We start from the raw sequence: 10,289 nt of genomic DNA, 5'->3' as shown, positions 1-10,289 counted from the left end.
ATCAGAAATATTGTCTTCTCCATGTAGCCTTTCCTGAATTCTCCAGACAGAGGCAATTCATCCTTCATTTAGACTAGCATAAAAATTCCAGGTTCCACACTTACTGCTTATAAACATTGAGTACTGACTAGTTATTCCTTGAATCATCTCCATTCAACTCTTATCATTGGACCATATTTAGAGATTCAGAGCAGCAACCATATCTTGGTATCTTGATTATTTTTACATGCCTCACAGTGCCTAATCCGCAGCCCAATATAAGGTAAGCAATATAAAATACCGTAAATTTCTGAGTATAATGTAGTCTCTCAAATTGGGTAAACCTCCAAATTCCCAATGAGAATTTTACAACTGAAATTATTTTGCCCAAACAGATTACAGTTTTCAATTAGCAATAATTGTGCCTCGGATGAACCTCATTGGCTACGATACTGCCACTGTGCAAAGCTGCCCAAGAAGAATATAAACGTACTTGTCAGTTAAATGTATCTGAGGTAGTCTAATAACTAGATGTTTTGCTTGATTTATTAAATTATTTATACTTCAATATTTAAACTGCATATTTTTAGTCAATATAATAATTAAGAAATAACATATTTCTCCCTCTCATATTACATGGAAAATTTTACTCACACTTTTATATGAAACCCCATAATGGACACCTTTATCTCCAACACTTAATAATCATCATCATTTTCACTGCAATCTAAGAATTTTTTTTTATTTTGCGATTCTTATAGTCTCTGGAAATTTTATTTCAAATAGCAGAATCCATTTGTGTATCTTCCAAACAGTCTTTTTTTGTCTCCATTTGTTCTGTGGGTGTATACTCATAATCTCCACAACATAAGCAGCCACTATATTTTTAAAAATTAATAGACTATTTTATTAGTAGTTTTAGTTTTATAGAAAAATTGGGTGGAAAGGACAGAGTTCCTTACTCTCTCTAGTTTCCCTATTTTAACATCTGGCATTAAGGTGGCACATTTGTTATAGTGGATGAGCAAATATTAGTATGCACTGTTAGCTGAAGTCAATAGTTTACATTTGGGTTCACTATTTGTGACAAATGTGTGATGAGATGTATCCACAACTACAGAATAACTCAGAAATATTTCACTGCCCTGAAAATCTTCTGTGCTCCATTTACTAACTCCTTCCCTCTTCCTCTCCTGTCCTTGAACCTCTGGCAACCACTGATCTTTTTTCCTGTTTCCATAGTTTTGCCTGTTCCAGAATGTCAGGTAGTTGGAATCGTAGAGTATGTAGCCTTTTCAGATTGGCTTCTTTCACTTAGCAATATGCATTTAAGGTTCTTCCATGTTTTTTAATGGCTTAACAGCTCATTTCTTTTTATTGTTGAATAATATTCCACTGTATGCATTTTTGTTTACTTATCTATTGAAAAACACCTTGGTTGCTTCCAAGTTTTAGCAATTATGAATGAAACTGCTATAAACATTTGTGCGCAGGTTTTTGTGTGGATATGTTTTCATTGTATTGGTCTTACAGGAGGTTTTGAAGTACATAATTTAAATCAATATGTAATACATACAATTTTGAGATCATACTCTCAGGAATAATTACTGGATTTGGTTTAACGTATTGACATATTTTTTTTGAAAAAATTCTCTGTTGACCTCACTAAATCTGTGGATCCAACATTGACCTAAGTGGTTTGAAACTGTGGCGTCTTTACCTCATAATCAGACAGCTTTGGACTTGTTAGCTAATTGTACCATTTAAAAGCTGTATGGTCTCATGCAAGATAACCTTCCTATATGTTAATTTACTATATATAACATGACAATAGCTGTCCCTGTATTTCAGGGTTGTTGAGAGTATTCATGTAGTAAATGGTAACTATATTTATTAACAATAATTTAAGTAATAACTTAGAATATAAGGCACATGTGAAAATTCCTAGCATATTTTTCAAAAAGAGCAGACTCAGGACATTCAACTCTGAAAATCAATGAGGGCATGAAAACTCATCTCCCAGAGCCCCAAGAAACCCTATGGTATTGTGTAATTAAGACATCTAAACCTCACCAAGCAAACTCCCACAGAATTGACAGAAGTGCATTAACATGTAATTTTAAACCTAGTTTTCATCAGAAATGTACAATTTACAGATTATAAAATCATACACACTCCTCAGATTATTGTATAATCCTTGGGAAAGTAAATTTTCCTGGATTTGTTTTTTAATATTTTACTAATATATTAATTTAATTCATACATATGCTTATATATGAATTATTTTATTTCCATGTTTCCAGGAAGATTATAAACTAATTGCAGAAGTACAGGCATATATTGACATCCTGAGAGGCAGTTCTGTGCTGCAGAATAGAAAAGGTTGGGGTTCTGTAGTCATAACAAAACAAGCTGAATCCCAGCTCAGTGATTTACTAGCTGTATAAATTTGGCAATTGATTTAATCATTCTGAATCTCAATTTCCCCCTGTGTAAAACTGAGATAATAGTTCTTATCTTTAAGGGCTATTTTATGAATGGCAAGTAATATTTGTAAAGTTCATGATAATAAATGATCTTCAAATAGTAACTCTTGCTCAGATCCCTTTATTTAAATCCTTCATCTGAGCCCTTTCTAGAATTCTATTTTTCAGCAAGATATGTAAGTGGTTTAAGAAAATTGGCTCATACAATAGATTTTTAAAAGACCAATTTGTCTGCATATCCTGTGACTTAATCTTCTAAATCTAAGTATATCCTATATAGCATCACTGAGAATGAGATAAATAAGAATAAATTGATAAAAACTACAGAATTGTTTTTATATTATTTAAATGTAAATTATTTAAATTTCTCCTTCTCTTCGAACTTTCTCCCTTTGGCAGCAAAGTTAACTACAAGTAGTTGCTAAGATTTTCTCCTTATAATTTGACCCCTAGAAAAAGTTACTAACTGCTCTAAGTCTGGTTCTAAGCCCAAACGTTTCAGAGAAGGGAATCGTTTGTTCATCTTGGGTCATGTGCCCACAACTAGACCAACAATTGTGGAGAGAGAGATAGAGTAGTACAGGAACAGGGAGAAGTCATAAACTTACTGACTTTTGAAACAAGAAGACATATTAATTATTATCTTTCTAATCATTTTATTTTATAAATTAGTTAACTGTGACAATGAATGTTCAGAGACTTGCCCAAGTGGCAAAACCCAGAGTAGAGTAAGAATCCAGTGGTTTTCTGATAGTTAGGTATTCAAGGGACAATAAAAATAGATGAAGAGGAAGGAAAGGGAAAAGGAGAGGGACAAGAGAGGTGGAGGAGGTGGGAAAGAAGGAAGGAAAGAAGTAAGGTTGAAAGGGGAAAAGGAAGGGAAAGAGCAGCTGCCACTGTAATCATATTAATGGAATGAGTGGGAGAAGAGGTTACAAGTGGCTGGGTTGGGAAGTAATGCCATACTTGCCCTTTATACCCACCCGCATCTGTAGACAATGGATAATGCCTTATGTGGTGTATACAGTAAGAAGGATCAATAAATATTTCCATTTTTTTTAAATTGTCATTTGTAAGTCAATTTTGCAATAGATGTGCTTATCCATTTTAACTTTTTGTTAACTTTTTACTCATTTTCCCTTATATCTTAGTACAAATCTGTAGGCACAAAACTGGTCCTCGGGTGAATCGACTCTTGGTACCATCACAAAAAGGAAAAAAAAAATTTGCTTCTGCCTAATTTGGAATGTCAGTGTAAAATTTAACACTTAGTACAGTGCACCTCAATTCCCTAGCAGGAACTACTTCATCAGAAATGTAAATTTCAGCTCTTACTCATAATATCTTCAGTGACTACTCATTGGTATACCAGATAATCACTTGGATTTTTAAAACACTGCCATAGAAACACTATGTTTTCTCCATAAAGACTTACCTCTAAACATATGTATCTTTGAGATAGTGCTATTTATGTACCATGGTATTTTCCTTAGAGCTATTTGAGTATGGTGAATGATTTATTCAACAACATTGACTTCTCACCAATTAAGTGCAAGCAGGTACTTAGGAGTGCAAAGAAAAACAAAATAATTCTTAGGGAATGAGTCTAATTTAGAGAAAAAGGCTTACAGAAGGTAATTTTTGACTTTTGGTAATAGTAAACTAAAATTTTAAAAAAGATTTATCTATATATTTTAGAGAGAGAGAGCGTGCACACAAGTGGGAGAGGGGCAACGGGAGAGGGAGAGAGAGAGAGAGAGAGAGAAGCAGACTCCCTGCTCAGCGTGGAGCCTGATGTAGGGCTCAATCCCACAACCCCAAGATCATGACCTGAGTTGAAATCAAGAGTCAAATGCTTAACCCACCAAGTCACCCAGGTGCCCCATAAACTAAATATCTTGATGCATAGTACCTTCATAACATAACAAAGAAGTTGAAAAGAAATATGACATTTTCTTAAAGTCATTATTTTTTTTAAAGATTTTATTTATTTATTTGACAGAGAGAGACGCAGTGAGAGAGGGAACACAAGCAGGGGGAGTGGTAGAGGGAGAAGCAGGCAGGGAGAGCAGAGCAGACTCCCACAGAGCAGGGAGCCCTATACGGGGCTCTATCTCAGGACCCTGGGATCATGACCTGAGCTGAAGGCAGCCGCTTAACGACTGAGCCACCCAGGCACCCCATTTTCTTAAAGTCATTAGATAGCTAAGAAAGGAATAAACAATTACAGCACCAATATCTGGAAAAACAAAACAAAACAAACAGAGAAATCCAGAGAGAAGAGCCTGGTTTTTGGAATTGCTCCTGCTCTCTGGGTATTTGCCCATCTAAAATAGGTATCTGACAAGACTGAATCTTTGGGAAGGTTCTTGGGTCGATGGAGAATTAAACTGGAAGCCAGTATTATCAAATATGGTGGCCCTGGTAAATCCCCTATGACTGGGGTTGGAACCAGAGGGGATTCACTCTAGGTATAAGGATACATCAGAGGTAAAGCAGCTTAGTTTGTTTGGGTGGCCAAGAAATTGTCAGTTTCTGAAATTGGGTTAAAATAACAGAAGTGGTAAAATATGCAAATAAATCTAAGTGAATATTGACATATAAAACAATAATATATTGTCTCATGGGGCTTAAAATAGGTAAATAATTAAAATCAATTTAATAAAGCACATATACAAGTTGAAGGGGGAGCTGTTGTAAGGTGGCTGGCTGCATTATCTGGGAAGAGACAATTAACTCAAGGTCATGTTCTAATACCAAGGAAGCCACTAGGCATAGTAAAAGAGATATAAATAGAGTTAATTTGAGAGGGCAGAATAGAAAATAATCTTAAACCAAAAAAGGCAAGAGAGAAAAAGATATAAAACTGAATAGAACAAATAGAAAATGCAAAGCAAGATTAAATAAAACCTCAATTTTACATTGTTTATTTAATTAAATAATAGACTATTCTAATTAAGAGACAGTGACCTGTCTGGGCAAAACAAAAACAAAACAAAACAAAAAAACCCTCAATTTTACATTGTTTAAAAAAGACATGTAGAAAATATATATATATATATATAAATATTGATTGGGAAAAATGGGGAAAAGATATGAAAATGCTTGACTTAAGTGACACATATAAAACATAACAATAAAATGACACATAGAATGTAATTCTGTAGAAGGCACATTATTTTTATTCCCACAAGGAGCACTTCACAGCAATTACCCGTAAAACACTCATCAAATTCAAAGGATTGAAATCATACAGAATATGTTTTCTGGTCACAATTGATTTAAGCTGGAGATCCATAGTTGAAACGAACCAAAAGAAGGAACCTGCCCCCTCAAACAAAACAAAGACAAAAACAAACAAACAAAAAATCTTTAAAAATTCCCATACATACAGAAATTAATCACTATACTCCTAAATAACTCATGGGATTAAAAATCAACCATGATAGAAACAAGAAAATATTTTGAGTTGCATTATATTGAAACTACCAGTACTTATGGCATAGATCTAAAGCAGTGTTTATAGACAATTTTATAACTTGAATGTATATTTTAGAAAATAGAAAAGATTGATAAATTGATAAGCTAATCATTCCTCCTCAGTAAGTTTAAAAAAGGAACTAAAAACGAGTGCTTGGATGGTGCAGTTGGTTAAGCATCTGACTCTTGGTCTCTGTTCAGGTGGTTATCTCAAGGTCCTGAGATCGGCCCCTGAGGGGCTCTGCACTCAGCGTGGAGTCTGCTTGAGATTCCCCCTCTCCCTCTGCCCCTCTGGCTCATGTTCACAATCTCTGTCTCTCAAATAAATAAATAAATTTTTAAAAAAGAACTGAAAAATAAAAGATGGTAGATAATAATAAAGAGCAGAAGTTAATGACATGAAAGAAAAATATATAATTGAGAAAATAAAACTAAAAGAGAGTTCTTTACAAAGACTAATTAAATTGATAAACTCTAAGAGAGACCGATCAAGGAAAAAAGAAAAAACACAAATAATCAAAATTAAGAATGAGAAGTGGACATTAATATTATTCTGCAGATCTAAAAAATAAGGGAAGATTTTTGAACAGCTTCATGCCAATACATTTCAAAATGTAGATGAAATGGACAGTCTTTTAAAAGATAATGCATTCTAAATTGACACAAGGAAAAAAAAAGAGAAAATCCTTATGGTTTTATATTTATTAAAGCAATCCAATCCATAGTTAAATAAGCTTCCCACAAGGACAAACTGAAAAAAGTAATACTGCATTGTAGTGGGAAAAGAGAGTCTTTAAAATAAATGGTGCTGGATTAATTGCATAGCCATTTGGATAAGATATATTTATCTTGGGCTTATCTCATACCATATGCAAAAATTATTACCAGGTAGATCAACCCTCTAAATGTGAAGGTAAACTATATATATTTTAAGGAAAATGTAGGAGAACATATTATTGACTTTGGAGTAGGCAGATTTTTTTATTAATCACAAAAGAAGAAAATAAATTGGACTATATTAAAACTTAAAACTTTTTTTTATCAAAAATATATCAAGGGAGAGCACCTGGGTGGCTCCATCTCTTAAGCGTCTGCCTTCGGCTCAGGTCATGACTGCAGGGTCCTATATTGGGCTCTCTGCTCGGTGTGGAGTTTGCTTCTCCCTCTCCCTCTGCCCCTCCTCCCACTCGTGCTCTCTCTCTCTCCCAAATAAATAAATGAAATGAAAAAAATATATAGACCAAGGGAATGAAAAAGTAGCCCATAAAGTGGGAGAATATCCAGTTACGTAAATCAAAAATATATAAGGAACTCCTACAAGAAAAAAACAGCCACCAAACAGAAAAATAGGCAATGACTGAAATCATCATTTTGCAAAAAGAGATCTCTGGGGTCTGAATGTTTGTGTCTCACCAAATTCATGTTGGAGTGATTTGCCCTGTGTCCTACCCTCCCTTAGGATCTATGAAACTGGATAAAGGAATCATCATCTAAAATGATTTTGGGAGGCCAGAAGTGGGGATTCTCACCCCTACCACTCTGCAGCCCCTTGCAGACCCAGCAGGAAGAGGCCAATACTTTACTACCACAGCAGGAAGAACGATGATTTTCTCCCTGCCTGGCAATAGCCCAGCCAATAAGAGACTGTCCCAACTCAGCCAATGAAAAGCCATGACACTTCCAATAAAAGTTTACTCCAATGGACTTCTCATTTATAACAGCCCTTCTCAACTCCTCTTTTTCCCCTTTGTTCCCTGGATTTGTCTGTGGCTTTTGCTATAGCTTGTCTGTCCCTAACGGCAATTCCTCTTTTATTGCTGAATAAATCCATTTTGCTGGTAACATAACTGGCTGTTTAGTTTTAAGATTGACATATACAAGAAGAATCGTTGATTTTTCAGTCTTTTCAGCTTTTTACTTGTCAGGATGGAGTGGTGGTTTCCAAGCTTCTTACATGCTAGACATGTATTTTCTATGTGTATATCTTCCCACAGAGAAAGCAACAATTTCAGATGACTTTGCTGATGAATTCTACCAAATATTCAAGTAAGAAATAAGAGAAACCTTATATAAAATATTTTAGAGAATAGAAAAGTTGGAAATACCTTCCAATTTATTTTATGAGGCCAGCATAAACTTAATGCCAAAACCAAACAAGAACACTAGGTGGAAGGAAAGTAATGGATGATTTTCATTCATACACAGAAAAGCAACTATCTTAAATTATTAATACATGAATCCAGCAATATATAAAAAGCACAATGTATCACAACCATATTGGATTTATCCTAGGAATAGAGGCTGAACAATAGAAAACAATTAATATAATTTACTTCCTTATCAGAATAAAGCAGGAAAATCATATGCAGTGAAAGCCATTGATAAAATTCAGCAATCATTTATGATAAAGTACTCTTAGCTAAGTAGGAATAGATGAAAACTTTCTTACTCTAATAGACATTTTTAGCAAAAAGCTTATAGCAAATGTTATGAAATGTTGAACTATTTTTCATTGAGATGAGATATGAGATAAGAAACAAAATGCTTATTATTATTTATTTATCTTCCAAATTGTACTACACATTTAGTCAAAATAGTAAGGCAAGGGAAAAAATGTTATAAAAATTGAAAATGAAGAAATAAAACCTTCATTAGTTGCGGATGATATGAGTACCTGTGTAGAATAACCAATGAATCTATAGATTAATTACCAGGAATATTAAGGATGTTGGTACAAGGTAATACAACAAAATTGGCTTTATTTCTATGAATCAACAATTACAGTTAGAGACTTAAAAAGATACTATTTATAATACCAAAAAATGTCTCACAATACCCTTTAAGAATCTCAATGTAAAAAACTATAAACCATTCTTGAGAGATCTTTTATATGAGTTTATAAAGAAGAAATTGCAGGTATGTTCATAAGTAAGAAGATTCAGGTTGTAAGACATCAATTCTCTTCAAACTAATCTATATGTTCACTGGATAAATACCATTGAAAATCCCAGCATGCATTTGTGTGTGTGTATGCATGCAGACTGATAAACTTATTCCTAAATTATACTGCTTTTGGCTTAAAAATGGTCAAGAAAAGTGGGGATGAAAATACTCTCATTACCCACAACAGAGCCTGTTGCTGGCTGTCCTCATGACTAGATCTGCCAGAGTCCCCTTATTCCTTAAGATAGTAATACTGACCTGTAATAGGAAGGGGCTCTGGATGGATGTGATATTGTGATTTATAATAACATATATTTGGTTTGTATCCTCATTCCTGGCACAGAGCTCCTGAACCCTTAAGAATGTCCTAAGTGAAGAGAGTGACAAAGATGTCTTCAGTTACTTTAACGAGGTGACTTTTAAACCCCACCTCAGGTTAGGGACTGGTTGCCAGGAGAACCAACCTTATAATTAGAGGGTGTCAGTCTCACCTCACAAACCCCCTCTCCTCCAGAAGTTGAATCAATTGGCAATGGTCAATGATTTAATCAATCATGCCTTAGTACTAATAAAGCCTGCAGAAAACCCCGAAAGGACAGGGTTTGAAGAGCTTCCAGGTTGGTGAACTGTGGAGAAATGGGGAGAGTGGCCACCTGGAGAGGGGATGCAAGCTTCTGGGCCTTTCCCCCTTACCTCGTCCTATGCATCTCTTAACATCTGGCCCTTCCTGAGTTACATCTTTTATAATAAACTGGTGATCTGGTAAATTGAGCCTTACAGATGCTAATAAAAACACTAGGTTAAAGAATAAGAGAATGGGGAGAAGTGGAATGGAGAGTCAAGAAAATCTTCCCAACAACGTGGAAATTTTTAAACAGTTATTAAGATATAAGGTGAAAAGGTAAATTTTGATAGGAATGAAACGAAGAGGGAACAGAAAAGGGTAAGTCATGAAATTTGTCCCCACAGTGCAAATCTTTAGGTGGTTATTAAGAAAACAGATGAATAAAATGGACATTGATGGGGTTAAAACAAAGGTCGTAATACAGCACTATCAAAGCTTTGGGGGGCCACAGGGAACTCCTGTGGGTCCCCCACCTTTAAAGGGATCCAAACAAGTCTGCTCCATTTACCCCAGTTTGGAGAAACTTGAAAAGCCCAGAGGCAGAGATCACAATGAGAAACCTGACCAGCAATCCCTTGGGGCAACAATTAGGCTGATTAATCAAGGTAAGGAGTGACCAAAGGGCCAGGGTCCCTTGGCTCAACCGTTGCTGGAGACCCAGAGACTTTTGCACATGAGTGGGTAAAATCATTAGGGGATAGAAATAGAGAAGTTTCTAGGAACCTTTGATACAGAAGCCCCACAAACAGTGGTACCGACACCCACTGGTGACGCTG

At 35.1% G+C, this 10,289-nt stretch overlaps 1 non-coding gene across 1 annotated transcript; it reads right to left on the bottom strand.

Moving 5' to 3' along the window:
- Positions 1-307: 307 nt before the first annotated feature.
- Positions 308-449, bottom strand: LOC115940874 (U4 spliceosomal RNA). Its single transcript, XR_004075604.2, has one exon. It is a non-coding gene; the product is annotated as a U4 spliceosomal RNA (small nuclear RNA).
- Positions 450-10,289: the final 9,840 nt, after the last annotated feature.

Source organism: Leptonychotes weddellii, chromosome 11 (genome assembly GCF_054177405.1).
Source record: "Leptonychotes weddellii isolate Sample4059 chromosome 11, ASM5417740v2, whole genome shotgun sequence".
Lineage (NCBI taxonomy): Eukaryota > Metazoa > Chordata > Mammalia > Carnivora > Phocidae > Leptonychotes > Leptonychotes weddellii.
Note: the sequence above shows the minus strand (reverse complement) of the source record. Positions and strands in the feature narration are given on the sequence as shown.